At 38.4% G+C, this 21,363-nt stretch overlaps 2 long non-coding RNA genes across 3 annotated transcripts; both read right to left on the bottom strand.

Annotated features, from left to right (window-relative positions):
- Positions 1-1,599: 1,599 nt before the first annotated feature.
- Positions 1,600-5,265, bottom strand: LOC115797106 (uncharacterized). Of its 2 annotated transcripts, none has more exons than XR_004021378.1 (4): positions 5,154-5,265; positions 4,970-5,057; positions 4,010-4,415; positions 1,600-1,849 (listed from the first exon to the last, which is right to left on the bottom strand). It is a non-coding gene; the product is annotated as an uncharacterized LOC115797106 (long non-coding RNA). The 2 variants fall into 2 exon arrangements; XR_004021377.1 differs by having other exon boundaries at positions 1,601-1,852; positions 5,154-5,262.
- Positions 5,266-10,043: 4,778 nt separating this feature from the next.
- LOC115797109 (uncharacterized) lies at positions 10,044-14,331 on the bottom strand. The gene is made up of 3 exons (XR_004021382.1): positions 14,268-14,331; positions 12,270-12,365; positions 10,044-10,542 (listed from the first exon to the last, which is right to left on the bottom strand). It is a non-coding gene; the product is annotated as an uncharacterized LOC115797109 (long non-coding RNA).
- Positions 14,332-21,363: the final 7,032 nt, after the last annotated feature.

Below are 21,363 nucleotides of genomic sequence, written 5' to 3'. Positions count from 1 at the left end.
CATCACATAAACATCACTGTGAAGAAGGCCAGACAGCGTCTCTACCTCCTCAGGTGGCTGAGAGACTTCAAGCTCCCACTCAAGGTGCTCAGGAACTTTTACACCTGCACCATCGAGAGCATCATGCGTGGGAGCATCACCACCTGGATGGGAAACTGCACCAAGCAGGACTTCATGGCCCTAAAAAGGGTGGTTCGTTCAGCTGAACGGACCATCAGAACCACCCTCCCCAACCTGCAGGACATTTACACCAAGCAGTGCAGGCTGAGGGCCATGAAGATCCTAAAACAGCCCAGCCACCCTGGACACTCTCTCTTCTCCCTGCTCCCATCAGGCCGGCGTTACCGCTGCCTGAGGACTAAGACTGAAAGGTTGAAGAAGAGTTTTTACCCACAAGCCATCCGTCTGCTCAACTCTGAGCCCTAACTGGACCATTATTGCACAATGTAAATATTATAACTTATAAAAGTGTGTATAGTGTATAGTATATAGAGTATAGTGTATAGTGTGAATTACTTTTTTTTATTTTTATTCTTCTTATTTATATGTGTGTGTATATAAGGTTGCAGGTACAAAATACATTTCACTGTGCATTGTACTGTGTATAACTGTGCATGTGACAAATAAACACTATCTTATCTATCTATCTTATCTTATCTTATCTTAGATTGCTGTGAAATTTTAGCTTAATATATTAAATGCTTTTATATATTTATATATTTTTTTGAAAACTGGCCAATTAGGACATTTTTTTGTATATTTTTTTGTAAAATAGGTGACAATGCTTCAATAAAAATATCTCTAAACTATTAAAGATTAAAGCCTGAAATATTTACTAGTCTTTGTTACCATCAGGGTCTGTAATTTGGGACAAATACATCTTGGCTGGTTAAAATATGAAAAAACATAATACTGGTAGCCACCAGTGCTACCCCTCATCTTCCTGGCAGCAGAATCTTTAGGTGGGACAAATCGCCCGGAAGTACAAGTTCTAGAACAAATAACTATCCGGTTTCAGTAGATCTTAATGGGGTGCATATGAGTGACTTTATTATATTACATCAATTAAAAAGCAAATAGCTAATTAAGAACCAGGAGTAAGAAATGCAAAAATCATAATAAATATAAACCACTGAGAATACTGGATTGGAATTACTATGGTAAGAAGTATAGCTGGACAATCCTTTATCACTATTACAACATTTACATTAAATTATGATCAAGAATTTACATTAGTTATGATGTTTTTCAAATATTTGCTGATAGTGTTGTCTACAATTGTAGGTGGAATCATGCCTCACACACTGTATGGAGTATGATTTGTCATATTCTCTGAATAAAAAACTTTTGCTTGGCAAAATGCACCACAATTTTGGATCTCAAGAGTAATACTGAATTATAATACAGCTAGAATTATTTGACTTAAGTCTGTCCTGCTGTTTTTCCTCTTCAGTCACTTTCACAAGCGCTGCTCAAAGAAAATGTTTCAGATTAATATCGGCTTAAACTAAACTATGACTCACTGTATGTTGTGTTATGAATATAAGAGAAGTGTAGCTGTAACACAATCAAAGACTGCACGTTTCTTTCAATGCTCGAGTGTTTTCATTTGCATAAGAAGAGGAATTACAGTTCACTCTACAAAGTAAAGACAGACAGAAAGAAAAATCATTTTAATTTTACAGACTTTCAAAAGAGAAAATCCATCTACAGTTCATTGAATGTGATGCCTGATACCTTATGTTACAGCATGAGAATGAATTACAGAGAATGACACAATGGCAGAGAGATGAGTGTTTTTATTGATGAGGTACAGGACTGCATTAGTCATCCCAGAATCCTCTCATTCCTTCTGCAACAAACAAAACCACAGGAATCAGTCTCAGTCAGTGATACTCAAACAGTCCTCTGTAATCAAATTAGCAAAATGTAACAAGTTTCCAACATGAGGTGACAGTGTTTAACTGGAAAGTCGTAGTATAATTGCTCATGTATTAAAAAAAAAAAGTAAATATAGTATTTGTCCACTGACATTAATTAATTGCTGTATCACCCATTGCTGGTATCAACAGTATTTCAGATTGTCAGGGGTCTGTGGCTGGTATGATCTTTATCTTGATGTTGAATATGGGACAAAGGCTACATTCACACTGCAGCCTGAAGGGACTCAATTCCGAATTTTTGTGAAATCCGATTTTTTTTTGCGTGGTCGTTCACATTTCCAAATATATGCGACTTAGATGTGATCCGCAGACGAACCTAAAAGTGTCCCACACGCGCAGTAGAGGACACGATAACGTAACACGTAGCGAGCGCACTCAGTGTTTGCAGAAGCCACACATTTTCCTTCCCGAGTCTGCAGAATAGTGACATTTGTCGAGTATCAATGACGTGCAGGTCAGATAAATGCGACCTGGCCGTACAGACACAGGTCGCATTTGAAAAGATCGGATATGTATCGGATTTAGGACCACATATCCAAGTGGCCTGGGTCGCATTTGAAAAAAATCGTATTTTTGTTGTTCAGACTGTCATGAAAAGATCCGATACAGGTCGCATGATGGCAAAAAAATCGGAATTAGGTCACTTCAGGCTGCAGTGTGAACGTAGCCGATAAGACCCCAGTTTTTAACCTCTCTTACCTATTGTGTTATACACATATAGCCTCTGCTTACAGAACCACTTTATTTTATTTTGTTCCTTCCTGAGCAGTTTTTTTTTTTAAATTGTGTGATGGGACACATTTTCCTGCTGAAGTAGACTGAAGCTGTTGGGAAATGATGCTGTCATAGTGGATGGTCTGCAGCAGTGTTCAGGTACTCGTGTTGGAGCCTATCTCAGCTATCACAGAAAGTCACAAGTGCTCAGAGACTTCCAAAGAAACAACAGAGGCAGTTTTTTTTTGTTGTTGTTGTTTTTCCCCCTCCCTAAAAGAAAATGGGTTTTCATCACAATGTGGATTACTGCTTAGATTAATTACAAGTTATAAGTTAAAAGTTATATACCATGGTGGCTCAGTTGGTAGAGCAGGTCACCTACTAATTGGATGGTTGGTGGTTTGATTCCAGGCTGCATGCCAAAGTATCCTTGGGCAAGATACTGAACCCCAAGTTGCTCTCTGACGCAAGCGTGTGGAGTGTGAATGTGTGTGAAGGTTAGATATGAGTACTTAGCTTAGTTACATATGGAAGTGCTTATATGAATGGGTGAATGCAAATATGTTGTATAAGCGCTTTGAGTGCTCAATTAGAGTAGAAAAGCGCTATATAAGAACTAGTCCATTTAAATGTATTTGTTCTACACAATTAGTGTCTTAATGAGTGGATACCTTCAAAATCTGCCTGTTGCTGCCACTGCTTTAACAACTTATCTGGCACTGCCACTCACAGTTGCATCATCGGTTATTGCTCTACTCTACAGCCTCCAGTAGAGAAAGTTATGGGAATCTTTACTTGTGTTTGCTCTTCTTTTTATAATTTCTTTGCATCCAAGCATGGTTTTCTTTCTGAGAGCTGGTGCTGATTAGGATGACCTTCTAGGCATTTTACTGCCCCATTCACCAGAATATGTGGTGTTACGCCTCTGCATCTCGTGAAGGACTCAGAGCAGATTAGATGCTACACTCACCCACTACACCATCTGGTGGTATAAATTGGTATTACATGATTGTCTGCTCGAGGCTACTTTGGCTAAGGATTTATTAAATCATGTTCAATTTGGGACATATTATTAAACCAGTTGTTTCTTTGAATGATAAATTTAGACAATTTTAGAAAATTTGGGACTATTTTATTTTTAAAATAAATACTTTTATCTAATGATGCAAATTCATCATCTGCACAATGGAAATGCCATTCAAAGTAATGCAAAATCCACTTTAGTGTATGTTCCTAAAACACTTACTGGGTTAATAATTTGTTTGTTATAACTTAAATAGATGGTCCAAACTGACTTGAATCAAACAAACTTTTAAACTAACTTTATCTTTTTAAAAAGTTAGTAGGCTTACCATCAAACATTATCCTCCTGTGGCTCATCAGTTTCCTCTGGCTCATCATTTTCGTCTGACTGCTCATTTTCGTCTGACTGCTCATTTTCATCTGACTGCTCATTTTCATCTGACTGATCATTTTCCTCTGACTGATCAAATTCGTCTAACATAAAATCTCCATCTGTAAATTTCCCTGGAGTGGTAGTTTCCTCTGGTAGAGTAGTTTTCTCAAAGTGAAGAAATTCGTCAAATATAAAATCATCATTTGTAGATTCCCCTGGAGTGGTAGTTTCCTCTGGTAGAGTAGTTTTCTCAAAGTGAAGAAATTCGTCAAATATAAAATCATCATTTGTAGATTCCCCTGGAGTGGTAGCTTCCTCTGGTTGAGTAGTTTCCTCTTCCAATTGTTTATCACCTGGAAGAGCTGCAAAGACAGTTTGAACCACACCTTTTTTTAATCTGCCCTTGTGGTATTGTCACAGAATGCATTTTATTTGACACAGTGTTAGTCACAGCATTAAAAAAAAGGAATACAAGGTGAGACAGTCATTTGCAAGTATGTTGAAGAAAAACATACTGAAATGTGATATAATTAAAATAGTAGAATAAAATTAATGAATTAGAATTTAAAGTAAATTCAGCTAATCAGCATGGCTTTTAAAAAGTATGATTTCAGTTGCCATGTTACAGGCTAAAATATATGAATTTATTGCAGATTGGTTCTCATTCATGCTAAGAAAAGGGGAATTTTATACTGTCTCATAAAATCAGTGTGTTCATGAAGTGTTCATGAACCTTTAACACTTTGGAGATGCACGAGCTTGATAGGACATTTAATGATGTAATATTCTCTAATTACATGTTTTTTAAGTAAAATTTACAAACACCTACAAAGTCTTTATAACTAGCACTACAGTAAAACTCATACAAACATTGCTAAAATGCTTCCTCTTTTCACAGCTGCCATTAAACACTCACAAACAGCGTGGATGAGAACCATCACAGAGCACACAAGCACCGACACAGTCAGCATCTTCATGGTTGAGATGTCAAATGTAAGGTTAACCTTTGATAAAGACATGTTACATTTGCAGTGAGTTTACAACCGAGTACTTAGAGTATTAATTTATTATTTTAAAAAAGAAACCTGTTGCAATATTACCTTCCTTTTGTCCTTCTGATTGTCAGTTGTCTTCAATTCTTGACACAGAAGAGCTGAAGGCAGCTGGTTTTATATACACATATGCAAAGAGATCATACACACTGACACCACAAAAAAGAAAACAAAAAGAAAGAAATGCAAACATAAATTTAGCCTGGAAAAAAAATATTCCAGGAATTTTACTGGTGCAACACCCTCATCCTGTTCCAGCAAACTGCCTGACGATCATCTGACATTTCTCAGTACAAGAAAAGTAAACTTTATAATGTCAATGTTTACTCTGTAAAACAATGCAATACATTCACGTCTGAGTATGAGACAGCATCTGACACAGCTATGTCATCCACCAAGAGGCTGTACTGTTTAATTCTGTGATGTTTAAGTCATCATTGATGTCCTTAAATTTGACCTTATGCCAACAGAAAATGTAATTTTAACTTTTTTAGTTGTCCAAATGTTAATAATCAGGAGCAAAGGAAAGTAAGCATTCAAACTGATACTCATTACAAATGTTTTCTTTAAAAAAGGATAACGTACTTAAAAAGTGGATGGTGGTTGCAGTCTTTTAAAGTGGATGCAAGCATATGACAATCGTCAAATAAAAAAATTAATATTAAATAAAAGAATATCCCCCTCTTTGAATCACCACCTTATTGTGGTGGAGGGGTTTGTTTGTCCCAGTGATCCCTGGGGCTATGTTGTTCAGCTTTTGCCCCCTGGTAGGGTCTCCCAAGGTAAATTGTCCTGGGTGAGGGGCCAGATGAAGATGATGAATTATGAAATAATTGCCAAAAAATTAAAAAAAAAAAAATTTGTAAACCTTCTCAGAAATGTTATAAAATACTTAAATATTAATTTGTATATTAATTTTTGATTTGTCACATTTGTCACTTAATTGCTTAAAAATGTATTGTGCAATTTACTTAGGTTTTTCAGGGGGAAAAAATCACACTCATTATGTACAAGTCTCAAAAACTCCCTAAAACAGTACATATCAATTATGATACACTAGACAAGGGGTTAAAGCAGAGAAATCCTTAAAGAAGGGTTTACCCTGTCCAGGATAGTGTTATTGAAGCCCCAGCTTGGAGCCAAGCCTGGGGAGGGTGCTGGAGGAAGAGTGTCTAGTGGCTAGGTGTATACTGAACAGGCATAATGGGCCTGCTGTCCTGTAGGCCCACCACCTACTGGAGGCGTTGTAGGGGTCAGGTGCAATGTATGTTGGCCAATGGTAGAGGCCCGGGAGGACCATTCCCTGGCTATCAAGGCTGGCTATTGGGGTATGGATCATCACCTCTCTGGTGAGGAAGGAGTGCATGCAGTGGTCGTAGACTTTGAGTCTGCTATGACTCCCACCTCCAGCAGAACTTTGACAGCATTCCAATGAAGGCGCTAATTCTAATTTTCTGCAATACTGAATTTGGGGTTTTCATTAGTTGTCAGTTATAATCATCAAAACTAAAAGAAACAAACATTTGAAATATATCAGTCTATGTGTAATGAATGAATACAATATAGAAGTTTCACATTTTGAATGGAATTACTGAAATAAATCAACTTTTTCATGATATTCTAATTTTATAACCTGTACCTGTACGTAATGCTACCGACTTCTGAGAAAATCATCCTGATAAAAGTGCACATTTGTACAAAAACTAATTGTCAGTGAGTATTTTGCAGTCCTCTCTGTATGTTAATATGAGACAATGTGTTTGTGGCCAGTCCAAAAAATAAGAGACCTCGCATACATAGTACCATGCAATGTTAAACTTAGAAAAGATTAGCTCTACTTATACTTGGTGTCACTAGACAAATGTTGCATGTGAACACGGTTTCTGTGTTGATTCAACTCTGTTGATTCTGAGGGCCCTATCTAACTCCTCCTCAGAAAACTTTTCCACCCATATTTGTATAACCAGTATTTGATTTCTTAGTATTTCTAATTAAGGTGTTTGCTGATCAGTGAAGCATCATGCCGCTACGACAGGCATTAGTATGCTAAGAGTTACTCACCAAACTGTAGGGTGGGCATCCTGTTCGTCTTGTCGTCCTGTGCTGCTGGGGCTGTGCCTGGGCACCCAGGTTGTGGTGGCTGTGTCCTTCCTGGGCTTCGTGTCTGTTCGCTGTCCCTCAGCTTGTGTGATTCTTTGGCTCCTCTTTCTGGGTGCCTGTGCTGCCTGGGTAGGATCAGGTTGTGCTCTTGGCCTCTTTTGGGTCATGGCCAGTGTTAATTTTGTTGACGAAATATTTTCGTGATTGTTTTCGTCAACGACCCTTTTTTTCATGACGAAAACGAGACGATTACTAAATTAAAACGACCTAAAAGGATAAAAACCATGACGATTCATCAAGACGAAAGCATTTTCGAAAGTATAAATTGATTTTCTTGCGAAATTAATTAACACTTTCGTCAAGACGAAAGTTACAGTAGACTTAGTTACTGAGAAAAGCTACTCTTTGGCTTGCATTACCAAGAATAAACACCGCTTTGCATTTATTTTGTGAATGTTGGTTAAATTCACCTCAGGATGTGTAGCCTACTACATTTTATCAATTACTTAAATTTTTTTTTAACCAGGAAGCCAAACTCTTCATAATAGTCTCTTTTGCAAAGATGTCCTGTGCCCAACAAAAGCAGTACATCATAACCCATTAAATACCCATATCTGACTACTCTGAATTATCAAAAGCCTCTAAATGCCACTTCCTATTGCCCATAAATGCCTACATGTCCCTGGGACCAATCAGAATGCAAGATCCCAATATGTAACAGCACTACACTGAAGAGCCGGCTTTTGTTGGTAGCAAACAGATTGTAAACACAGCTGAAGGTGAGGTGTAGAAAAAATGTCAAATAAGTTAAAGTCATCAAGAGATTTCCATCTGTGATCCTGTGGAAGGATCATCACTGGCTGCACACCTTACTCCCCGGCCTGCGCCGGGCTCCCGTCTCCCATGGTCTGTTTGTGGGGGTACTGGATGGGTAGGTGAATCTTTCCTGCAAATATAAAGGAAGAAATGTGTGTATGTGTGTGTGTGTGTGTGTGTGTGTGTGTGTGTGTGGGGGGGGTGCATTTCTGTTTAACTTCATATTTTTGTAACTCTTTAAGAATTTTGTGACTTGAGGCTTGAAAGATGTTTATATGTCCCCAACAATGTGCTTTACAAGTTTTGAGCTATTGTGCAATGAAGTATCTCTGTGACGTCTTTATGGTAATAGTTTGCATTTTTGCTTTTGTTTTTTTTCTTTTGCAGTAATGTTCTGTGCTTGCAGCTATGAAAAAAGAGCACAAGGTTTCAAGAAATGTATCATAGTAGGAAATCACTAGCGTAAAATGCAAAACAACCAATTGCATCATTATAGATTAAGATACCCAACGTTGTCAAATTATGATTTTGTAATTTAAAATCACCCTTTTCATGGGGCGATGCTATGTTACACAAGCAGGTCATTAAACTGCAATGAGGAGGTTTTACATTTTCATCTATTTTGTTTTCTGATTATGAGCAAAATTTGAGAAAATAAGTATGTAATATTACGTTTTAAGGGTTGTATTAGTTTTACAAATGATGTTATTTCATTAGGGATTATAAAGTCAAAATTAGAATTCACTACTAAACAAAGAGCACAACAAACAACACGATAGTGTTGAATTTTGGCTGCTGTGTGGTATTGGGTGACATGGGTGACACACCTGCCTGGTGCCTTTCTCTGTGCAGTTTGCATGTTTTCTGTGGGTTTTCTCCCACAGTCCAAAAAAAAAAAATGCAGTTAGTGGCGTGAGATTAATTGGTGCTTCTAAATTGTCCATAGGCATCAATGGTTTTGTGTCTCTGTGTTAGCCCTGTGACAGACTGGCATCCTGTCCAAGGTGTACCCTGCCTCTTGCCCTATGACACCATGTGACCCTGAAAAGGATAAGTGGAAGAAAATAAATGAAAGGTGATAATATGGCAGGTACACATAGGAAAAACAAATAGCACAGTGATGGGATAAGGTGGGTTTGTGCACCAATCATTGTGTAAAGTCTTTCCATGTGATTTATAATATCTTGTCATGTTCTTGTTTTGTATACATGCTGGGTATGATAAGAGGAATCAGCTTTGGATGTAACTTAAGATTTAAGACCAGTTTGGTTGTTTTCAAATTGGATCAGTTTGCTGAAGTCAGTTTTTCTGAATCTGCATAAGCTGTTAGCAAATTTATTGATAATAATTTATTGATTGATAATAATTTTGTTCTGTCTTTCCATCCATCCATCCATCCATCCATCCATAGATCCATTGGAGGTGTTTGTGCAAGGAAAACAAAATGCCTGGAATTCTTTATTTTATGAATAATGAAACAAATAAATAGATGAGTAAGGAGGAGGGCAAATCAAAAAATCCAATGAAAATTGGAGAGAAATGAAAAAAGGAAATAAAGAATCATCATGCACCTATACACGGGTGTAGTGACAAATACATGCACACATACACACACACCATTCCTTCCTTAACTTCTGTACAGATATCCACTCGCTCAACAAATCAAAATATTACAAATCCTATAACTAAGAAAGGTGTTGTAATAGAAGCACCTATAAGTACAATATTAAAAAAACAAAAGCAAAAAAAACAAGCAGCCCATTCCAAAACAACATCTGCATTATCAGGAACTCGACTCCCATAGCCGGCCTCACACATTGTCTCTCCGTGACAATGTGTGATGGACGCTCTTCCCCTCAGCCCTCTCTGTGATTTGTGTGAGCTGGATCTGGTGTACCACAGCCGCTGATGAACTTCCATTACTATCAGCGGACTGTTTTGGCTAGGAGCTGGCATCTGGCTCCACAATGCCCCCACCCTCTCGTCTCCGTCTGCATCCCCTCCCGCCCTCCCTACCCCACCATATTGCTATCCTGGCTTTAAATGTGCAAATATGCTTTGCTAAGGTGTTTTTTTGGACTCTGGTACGGTGGTCATCTTGAGAACCATACCAGATGACTTTTTTTTAACCTAACTACCCAATGTTGTGTGTTTGTTTGCTTTTTCTGGAGACTGATTTGTGCTGGCGGCGCCCATAGTGGCTGCGGCTGCAGACACCCATCTCCCCTATGTTAGTCTTGTCTGTCCTACTCTTGGATGGTTGTTCTGAACAAATTCCATTGTATGTATGATGATTAATTTCGTTGTATGTATAATGACAATAAAGTTCTATTCCATTCTATTCTAAAGGGGTTAAAAACCCTTTGCAAACTACCCCTACTTTGGGACTACCTGACCCAACTTGATCTTTACTATAAATAAAAACGCAGGCTGTATGACTTCAGCCCTATTCCAAGAACATGAAGGGCACATGTGACCTACACCATATTTTTCTGCAAGGCTTGATCCAGTACTTGGGTGCCTGGTAAAAAAGCAGAAAAAGAAGCGCAATCAGAGACATTGTGGGTTATTTTTTAAATTTCACACCTCTTGTTTCACATGCTGTTTCACTAATTTTGCAACAGGAGAAAATCTCACATTTTTCTGCCAAAGATACAACACTGTTGTTAGAAATCCCAAAAATAAAGGTGAAAAACTGCAGTGTTCTCAGCCCTGCAGCTCTGATGGTGAACAACACAACTGTGCTGCAATGAAGTTAACTCTTTTAAGCCAGACCTACAGGAAATCCCTCTTCAGACATGGAATGCAGAGCTCAAACTCTCATGAAAGCATGCAAATTAGCTTAATGGAAAAGCAATATAAATATTAGCATAACACCTTTGGACATGCATGGCATAATATAGAAAAAATGGACACCACCTGAAGTCCTACATGCAATGCTACACTGAAAACAAATTTGACAAAATGATTTCATGTGGACAGAGGCTCTGCCTGAGAGAGCCGGAGTCACTTTGTATTAGTTTTGATCGACCGCATGTTGCATAATGTGTATATGTCAGAGGATTCCCCACACTTCCTTTCAGTTAACTAAAAGGTTCTTTGACGTCTAGTTTTTAGTTTAATTTAAGTATAATAACCTTGGTAAGTCTCCCTCTGCAGACATACAGGTTTTATTGGAGTTTCATTAGAGATTTAATATTTTGAGTCTCTTAGTTGTTATTTCCAATAAATGGTAAAAGGTAAGCAACACTTGGAACCCAACTGTTTCTAACTGTCCAGATTTGTACATTTGTAACAGCACTAATTTAATGAGTAGGCTACACTAATATTTCTGTCTCAGACTGATGCTAAAAAGCTAATTCATGCATTTATTACTTCTAGGCTGGACTATTGTAATTCATTATTATCAGACTGTCCTAAAAGCTCCCTGAAAAGCCTTCAGCTGATCCAAAATGCTGCAGCTAGAGTACTGACAGGGACTAGAAAGAGAGAGCAGATTTCTCCCATATTGGCTTCTCTTCACTGGTTCATAGTTCCATATCACCCCAACAGAGCACTTCACTCTCAGACTGCTGGCTTACTTGTGGTTCCTAGGATACTTAAGAGTAGAATGGGAGGCAGAGCCTTCAGCTTTCAGGCCCCTCTTCTGTGGAACCAGCTCCCAGCTTGGATTCAGGAGACAGACACCCTCTCTATTTTTAAGATTAGGATGACTGTTGGGTTTTCGCTGTAATTATTGTGGGGTCTTTACCTTACAGTACAAAGTGCCTTGAGGCGACTGTTTGTTGTGAGTTGGTGCTGTATAAATAAAATGGAATTGAATTGAAAAGGCTGAAACAGTAATACATCCTAAAAAAAAAAGAATAATCAACTTTAACTCTCCTGATGATTAAGTTCAGGGGACAATGAAATGGTACGAAAGGGGCCGCAAATAAAATCTTGCTTAGGGCCCCTTCAAGGCTTGGGCTGGCTCTGACACCCACCATGCCATTTTATAATCAGTGACAGTTTATTTATGTCAACTGCTGGAGATAATGGGCCTTTGAAATCAAAATCAAACAGCAATGCCAGTAATAGTCATATTTTAGTACGTTTGACCCACCACTACAGTTAAATTGTAGCCTAATTTGTTAGTTGTTAACATATTCATAACAAGTCTGCAACATCTTTCTGCTAAACTCTGCAGGTACTTTGAGTCACCAGACAAATATTTAGATGACTCAGTGCAGTTTGTTTAGAATGACTCACCTTTACACTTACTGCCACCAGGAGGAGTGGCGATGAGGTTACCTGTGTCAACCATGCTTGACAGCTCTTGTGAGTGACCCGTGTAATCCTACTATACTGAAGAAAAAGACAAATATTTATTTACTGAGTTAACCTCATACACTTTCATGTTTCATGCGTTCATTGTATTGTTCAGGTCAATCTTCAAGCTTTTAAACGGGCTGTCTGACATTAATAAATGGAGATCAAGGAAGTTTTGTCTGTGCACAAACATGAGTGCTTTTCCAAGATGAGTTCTACAAATTTTCTAGATCAGTGGTTCCCAAAGTCCCTCCCCCTCAGTTGTCAGATAGCGCCGACCTGTGACGTTTTCCTCACTCTCATCATACAAGAGAAAGTGAATATTTCCTTGAAAATATGATTAAAAAAACATAAACAACACAAGCGGTTGGCTATAAATTGCTAAATAAGATGGGTTAGACTTATAAGCTACCATTTCATTGAATGGGGGGAAACACGTGCACGTTTCACACATGCAATGTGGCACTAACACTTTACAGTGTTAGTGCCACTGTGGTACCGTTACAGCACACCTGGGGCCCGGGGGCACTTTGGCAACCATTGCTCCTCTATCGTTTATATTTATCAAATATTATTTATTTATTTTTATTTTCTACTTTTACTTTCCTAATATACTAGTTCTTAAATTTTATTTTAACTTAGTTGCTTATTTCAATTGTTTGTAAAGCAGTCGCAAGTAAGAATTTCATTGCTCAGCATAACCACAGTGTTTTGCGGTGTACATGACAATAAACTTCTTGAATCTTGAATCAAATTAACTCAATATTAAGTAAAACTTAGAACACAAACATAAAAATATGTTTTTGTCAAACTAGTCTTTGCATTCAAAGCAGCAACAGAAAAGGGCTTAATCTGACAGTTTAAAATAAACACATTCAAATTTGTTTATGTTTACATTGTTTTTTTATATTGCAGATGCAAATGCATCGGATTTATGGGAGTAAAGCCTTCCTGTAAGTTTTACTGTAACAGATGTTTTTTTTTTTTTTTTTCTGAGGCACTCAACAGCTACAGCCTTGGTATCTGATCAGAGCCTCATTATTGGATATAAATACATTTAAGACACCATGCTTTTTTTTCACAATGACTCAACAACTGGCTTTATTTATTCAAACACTTTTTTTAAACATCAACTTTAGCTACTAAACTGGTGTTAAATATGATATGAAATCTCGTGACTCCAAAAGATGTTTGCGTATTATTAAAAATGGCAAGTTAACATAAAAAAAACCCCAAATAAACTGCAAAGTGGCGCATTGTGAACGACGCACGTTGTTCTGCAATTTTTGAAACCCACCTCAATAAAAGTTAAACTCTAAAATGATCCAAAAAAAAAAAAAATACAATACAATCATCCGTCTTCTGCTTTTCCGGAGCCGCGGCCTGAGCAGGGAAGCCCACATCTCTCTCTCTCCCCCCGGCCACCTCATCCAGGGGGACACCGAGGCGATCCCAGGACAGAGGTTATTTTCATTAATTTTTAGCAGCAGTTGCTCCATTTGTCATATTTTTGTACAGTGACCGCCATGCGGGGTTGTTTTCCGTGGTTTGAATGTGCTGGAAACTGTAATATTCCGCACTCGGGAGGTACTCACTGCCACATTTCCAGGTTCGCGTTCAGCAGTATTTAAACTATAGTCACAGCTGAAGGGTAACTCGAAGTGGGACTTTTTTACGTTTTTACTTCTTTTTTTTACTGCACACATTTTTAAACAGCTGTTTCATACATATTTTAATAAATGCATCACGTTACAATCAATCCTGGGTGCCGACCGTGTGAGGAAGTAGATGTGATCACGCCTGTTTTAAATAAAGCTGAAGAAGACCGTCGTATCCTCCTGAGAACCGAATAAAAAAGTATCTTTCAATTTAAGTTTTTGACCACTATAGGGGAAACGACGTCTCAGGAAATTTACATCTGTAAAATCATTTTCATACCTACTGTTTGTTCCTGAAAGCTCTCCCTGGGTTCCTTCTGAATCTGTTACTTGGAATAAAGGTGTGGTATTCGTTGTGCTATATTGACAGAAGAACAAAATAGTGCACCACCCACTGGTATGGAGTGTGGACTGACCTGAGCCCTGTTCCAGAAAGCAGGTTTAACTAAAAACTCTGAGTTTGTTAACCCTAATTACTGGGGTAACAGACTCTGTTAACCTACCTGTCTCTGTGACCCCCCACCCCCGCGCTGCACCTGAACCACCTGTCTGACACTCCCATTCATTTCCTCCTTCATAAAGTGGCTGTCAGAGCATCAGAGGAGTGAATTCATCTGCAGATGTTTATGTTTTAACAAGCACTGAAATCCCAGTTAGACCTTAGTTCGTTGTTTTTGTCTTGGTCCCGGGCCGTGGGAGGATCCAAACAGATCAGGATCACTGGTTCAGACCGGATGAGATCCACATCCAGTTCAGGCTCCAGTCATTTCCCAGCTCATCCAGTCCAGATTTGTGAATAATGGATTCATTTTCCTCACATGATCTGCATTCTTTAATTAAAATTTCTCAGTGCTGAAATATTTAAAACCTATAAAGCTGAGACATTCATTATAATATTTTTGCCTTTATTGATAAAACTTTGCATTCATTACAGACTTGTAAAGCTGCAGGTTTTCAGTTAAATATGAAAATATGGCTGACCTGTGACCTTTAGAAATGGTTAATGGTTTTCTCTAAATCTCATCAACAGCAAAGAGCACTTGGTGCTGGGTCTACATTTGTGGCCCCACGGTGAATGAAATGTCCACACGGATGACTACCTGTTCACCCTCTAATAAAGACAAACTGGTGGACCCGAGTGAAACCCCACAAACTGCCTCTGAAAGTAGAACCGCTGGACTAAAATCTTAGTTTTGAATCTTAAAAAGAAAAAACAAAACAAATAAACAAAAGACCATCTGTAAATGAAACAAACAAACTAATTTTTATAAAATCTTAAGTATCATGTTTGACGATCAGGTGAAACACACATATTATTATGCATTATTTTACACATTCGTTTGAAATGAATTTAAATAATCAGACAGGGAAGAAACTAAAAACTGCACACAAAGCATACAGACTGGAACAGTAAAACAGGAAACAGAAATGCAGACTTGACACAACACAGGGAGGAAGGCACACTGAGGAAATACAATAACACAGTACACATGAATGAATATGGGAAGTAAACCCTAATACAAAACATAAAGACAGAAAAACAGAGACTAGAACTAAGACATACAAACTTAACAAAGAGGCACAAGATAAATTACAGAGAAAGGACTGACTGAACACAGGAGACACCGAGGACTACATACAGATGAAAGCTGGCACAACCAAACAGGGAGCAAGACAACCATGGGGACAGGACACAGAGAGACAACAGCAGACACAGAAACTGTGCAACTCTCCCTGTTTTATGTGTCATCGCACAATCTGGACACCATGATCTAAGAACTTTTACTTCAATAGTCACGCACCCAGCACACAGAGTTAGTGTTCCTAATAAAGCGGTGACAGAGCACCACAGTTATTAGACAGTTTCTGGTGATTGGGTCAGTGACTCTAAGTGTTATTTCTTTTTCAGGTTACGTAGCACGATAACAGTTACAACCATTTGTAAATGTTAATCATATGTTCATTAGTATTCACTGTAGTTTTGATAGCATGTTAGCTACATCCTGTTTAAGTGCAGGTTTACTAACTGCAGCCAGACTCCCTGGTGATGATTACATCCGGCTATATTAAGAATACAGAGAGGGACTGTTTTGCTTTAAAATTGCGGCTAGTTTTGCTGCAGTTGTTCCTTGTTATTGGCAACTTTCTAAGTCATGTTCTGTGGGTGCCAATTTGTGGTCTACAGAGACCTCTTGTGAAGATTGTATGGTAGTGCCTGTGCTTCACCCAGCAGAAGGTGATGTGATTGGTATTTTTAGCAGTTATTCATAACTGGGCTAATAACAGAATTGGTTGTTTCTGTCTTCCAGGAAACCACACCCACATACACCCCCAGTCATATACCTGTTATCACCCTGCAGGGAAATCAGATTGGAAGTGGGAAGTGATTCAGTGTATCCAATGTTCAGTGTGCCTGTGGGACATTAGTAAAGACAATTAACCAAACTCGTGGATTGCTGCAGTCTTTCTGACCGAAGACTTAGGCCAGCCTTGTATGCACCAACACAGCAACTTACCTTTCACAGAAACACAAGGGACAGAGAACACGGGAAATATGATCTAAACTGCAGCCATGAACAGAACTAAAGAAACCCTAAATCCAAAATCCTAGGAATATAAATATAAAAGAAACAAACCACTTCTAGGGTGGACTACTGTAATTCATTATTATCAGGCTGAACTAAAAGCTCTCTGAAAAGCCTTCAGCTGATCCAAAATGCTGCAGCTAGAGTACTGACAGGGACTAGAAAGAGAGAGCAAATTTCTCCCATATTGGCTTCTCTTCATTGGCTCTCTGTTAAATCTAGAATAGAATTGAAAATCCTTCTCCTCACATACAAGGTCTTGAAAAATCAGGCCCCATCTTATCTCCCAGTGATTCAGGATAAGCTATATGTGTCCTCTCTGCAGCAAAGACAATACAGACCTGCAGTACATCCTGTGAGGGTGCCAGGTGCCGCTGGCACAGGGGTGCTTCAGGTCCACCTCTCATTAAGATCAGACCTTTCATTAACATAATTTACCTGCTGGCAGTCAGTGCCTCCAATCCATGGTGGTGGTGGAGCTTCTCCTGTTACAGCTGTTGCAGTGTTCTGAATGTGTTTATTTTCCCCAGTATTGTGCATCAATGCAATATCATGTATCATGAACACAGATTCTCTACAGCAGAGATGTGCAGAGAGACACGTGAAGACAGACAGCAGCCACCTGATCTGCTGCTTTACTGCTGTCTGTCCTTGTCTCACTGCAGCATTCTGGATTAACTGAAGCCTTTAGAGCAGCATGATAATAAGGAACTACAACAGTCCAGGCTAGAAGCAGTTTTTCAGCATCACTCTGAGAGTGGATTTGTCGAATTTCCACAGTGCTGTGCATATAAAAGAAACACATACTACATATTTGCTCTGTGTGCCTGCTTAGTGACAGATCCTGTCAAAAATGACTAGAAGAGCTCACAGAGCTGTTGGAAGCTGAGGTACAGTGCTGTGAAACAGTATTTGTCTCCTTCCTTTCTTGTTTTTCTTTTTTTGCATATTTGTTACACTTACATGTTTCAACTCAAAGACATTTTAATGTTAGATAAATATAACCTGAGTGAACTGTATTGGTTTTAGGTGTTGACTTGGTATGTGAAAGTCCACAGAATAAATGGAGTGTCAACATTTTAGAATGAATCCCAAAACTCTGGCTAACCTCAGCCTCAGCCCACTTCATCACTGCTGCAACGTAGTGAAAACAGCAGCCTTGAAACAGCCTTTTTCTACTTAAGTAAAAATGTCTATCTATATTTTGCCAGCTCTGCCAAAACATATATATATATATATATATATATATATATATATATATATATATATATATATATATATATATATATATATATATATATATATAACTGACTGAAGTCCTGAATGTTCTTTGACCTCCATCTGATCCTCATTGTGTTCTCTCAGATATTCTTGTGTCTCTTTTTGCTCTGACAGCATCTGCTGCTCTTTGGTCCATTTCATGGTTTCATTCTGTTGTGTTATTGCAGCATACTGACTGTGAGCTGCATCATCATCAACCTCCAAATGATCATTTTGTTTATTCACAAACTTTTTTACCTTTCTGACATTCTGATGTTTCTTTGCTCGGCCTTCTTTCTCAATTTTCTGTTTCTTTGCTGGCAGATTGCAGACCTCATGTAGTTTTATTTCTTGCGTATGTTTTCTGCTCTGCATATTATGTTGATCAGCATCAGGTGTTTCATCTCTCAGCTCCTCCTGCTGTGGTTCTTCCAGACAGTCGACTCCTCTGTCTGTAACACTGACAGGTTCCTCCGGTTCTCTTTTTGATCTACGTTCTCTTGTTGCTCCTCCTGCAGCGCTCCTTCATGTCTGAGTTGTAGTTTTTCTCTCTCCTTCCTGTTTGTTCCATCAGATGTGACCCCTTCATTAATGTTCATCATCTCTCTCTGACCTCCTCCTTCACTCTGAGCTCTTCTCTGTTTCTCAGGCTGTTGTTTCTCTTTTTCTCTCCATGGTTCCTGATCAGTGTTCATATGAAAAGTAAAATTAAAGGACTCTGCTCCTGCTAATAACACTGGCTGCTCTCTGATTTCTTCTCGGCTCTGTTCAGATTTTTCCTCTGGTTCTTTCTCTTGTGTTTTCAGATCTGTATTTGCTGTAACTTTGCTGCTGACTGATGAATTCCTGTTTTTCTTTCTTCGTTCTGTCAGCAGTTTTTCTCTCTGATGCTCTCGCATCTTCTTTTGTGCCTTAAATATAGAATATGTTTTATTTACTCCACTCCTCTCTTCCTCTGATCTTCTTTTCTCAGTGTCTGATGTTTTCCTGCTCTCATCTCTCTCTCTCTGTCTTCTTTCTACCAGCTGCTCTTTTTGTTTCTCTTTTTCTCTCCATGTTTTCTGATCAGTGTTCAGATGTGAAGTCAAATTAAAGGACTTTTCTTCTTTTACTAACACTGGCTGCTCTTTGGGTTCTTCTGTAAGTGGGAAAAACTGAAGTCCTGGATAATCTTTCCCTCCTTCCAACTTTTTCTCTCTTTCACCTTCAGCTCCCTCAGCTTTCATTCCTCTTCCTCTCATCTCCTGTTCTTCATGTGTTTCCTTTCCTGCTGTAGACCGAGACTCTTTTTCAGTCAGAATAAATGGATTTATCTTCTCCTCTTCTGATCTTCTTAATCCCTCTTTTAGCTCCTCTTGGTGATCTTCTGTTTCTCTTTCATCTTTATTGCTCTGCTCTCCTCTGCTCTCCACATCATTTCTTTCTTCTCTTCCTGTCACGTCTTTCTCTGTTTCTTTTTCTATTGTTATCAAAGACTCTTTGTCAACAACAACAGATGGATTTATTCTCTTATCTTGTGGATTGTACTCTCTCTCTCTTCCTGCCATGAGTGGTTCACTTTCTCCTTCTGCCACCACAACATGAAACTCACGGTTATCATTTTTAGAGTCCGTCATTGTTTCTTTCCTGGTCTGTTCAGGTCCGTCCTCCTCGCTCTTCTTCTTGTTTCCTGTGTGTAAAAGAAGCAGAAGAAACTGAATGAAATAGTGTATGAAAGAGTTCTTGGTGCTTAGAATAAAACTGAAGAAATTTAAATAACACACTAAAAATTTTTAGACATCACCTGAATAAATCAGTAGTGTGTCTGATTCACTGCCATCTGGTGGTGAGTTTGAAAGTTACAACCAAGTTTTAAGCTTTCTGATGCAGTTACAGGAATGAACACCACATTTTAACAGTCATTCATATTACAAAGTTTGAATAATCAGGCCCCATCTTATCTTAAAGACCTCATAGTACCATATCACCCCAACAGAGCACTTCGCTCTCAGACTGCTGGCTTACTTGTGGTTCCTAGGATACTTAAGATGACTGCCCCTCCCTGAGCCTGGTTCTGCTGGAGGTTTCTTCCTGTTAAAAGGGAGTTTTTGTGCTTGCTCAGAGGAGATTGTCTGATTGTTGAGTTTTCTCTGTATTACTACAGGATCTATTGTAAGGCCTTACTAATATAAAAAGCCTTGAGGCAACTGTTGGTTGTATATAAATAAAATTGAATTGAATTATATTTTGCTTTTCTTTCCAAGTCAGCTTAGAATCGACTTGATTAATGCATTACTTAGTTATCTATATAGAGCGAGTATTTCATTTGTTCATTCTAGTGTTTTTTAGAAACATGTGGTATGTGGTTTTTTTTGTGGTTTAGATGTTTTGCTTATGAAATATTTTGTTGCACTTTGTGCTCTTATTTAATTTTTTATGTGTCAAATCTATTTCTTATTTATTTGATTATTATTTATGTTTTTAAAGTATTCTTTTTAACAAATAGGCATATTTCAGGGCAGAAAAAAAAAAACTATACTTGGAAATTAATAGTACTCATCTATATTATAGAGCATATATGGGACATGTTCAATCTGTTTCATGTTAAGGTACACAAACCTTTATATAGTACTTTCACAAAGTGCTTTGGAGAAAGCAGAGAGAATGCGAAATGTAAAAAGATGAAAATAAAAATAAAATTTTGAAAAAACAAAAAAAAACATATTTGTATCTTGCAGAAACTCAACAGTAGCTAAAACATGGCTACGAGCAGTGCGAGAATTATAATATGAATACTTCAGAAGAGCAGAACTAGCACTGGGTGTTAAACAATCTCTAATGTAGGTAAACATTTAATTTTATTTTATTCTCACATCGGGGCGGGATACAGTTTTACACCTGACTGTCAATCTCATGTACAGGATGTGCTGCCTGTTTATTTTATTTTATCCAGAGCCTGAAGAAACCAAAATCTCCAAAACTACACTGCACTGTTTCTAAGGCCAGAATAAATAATTGTATTTGAAGGGTGCAAATGCTAAATGCACTACTTGAAATCAAGATTACACCTACTGCATTTCTCTCCCCATCTACACATTAGTAGAACAGCTTGAATCCAACTCCGTTGCTCCTGGTCTCCTGCACACACACATCATCTGACTTCCTTCTGTCCATCATGCAAACCAACTCTCTCCTTTTACCAGTCATACATTTAGAGTCCATACAGACAGCTTCCCTTCTCTCTCACTGCCTTTAACACATTTCCCCCTCTCCTCTTCTTTTAGCATAGTTTCCAACACCACTGAACTGGCCACGTCGTGGAGGTCCTCATTGTTAACACAGGTCCCAACTGATCTGGTATAGAAATCTCATTCTTTATAAGCTGCATGTTTGATTTGGCCAAGATTTGTCACCAGATGCTCTTCCTGACACAGCCCTCCCTGTTCATACAGGTTTGGGAGCAGCACTAGGAGCTACAGTAATACTGGCTTGTGGCCTCCTGTGAATGGGTTTCCAGTTGTTAACAGACTGAGTTTGTTTTCCTTTCATTTA

The sequence above is a fragment of the Archocentrus centrarchus genome, chromosome 18 (genome assembly GCF_007364275.1).
Source record: "Archocentrus centrarchus isolate MPI-CPG fArcCen1 chromosome 18, fArcCen1, whole genome shotgun sequence".
NCBI classification, from domain to species: domain Eukaryota; kingdom Metazoa; phylum Chordata; class Actinopteri; order Cichliformes; family Cichlidae; genus Archocentrus; species Archocentrus centrarchus.
This window is presented reverse-complemented; position numbering and strand designations above follow the sequence as displayed.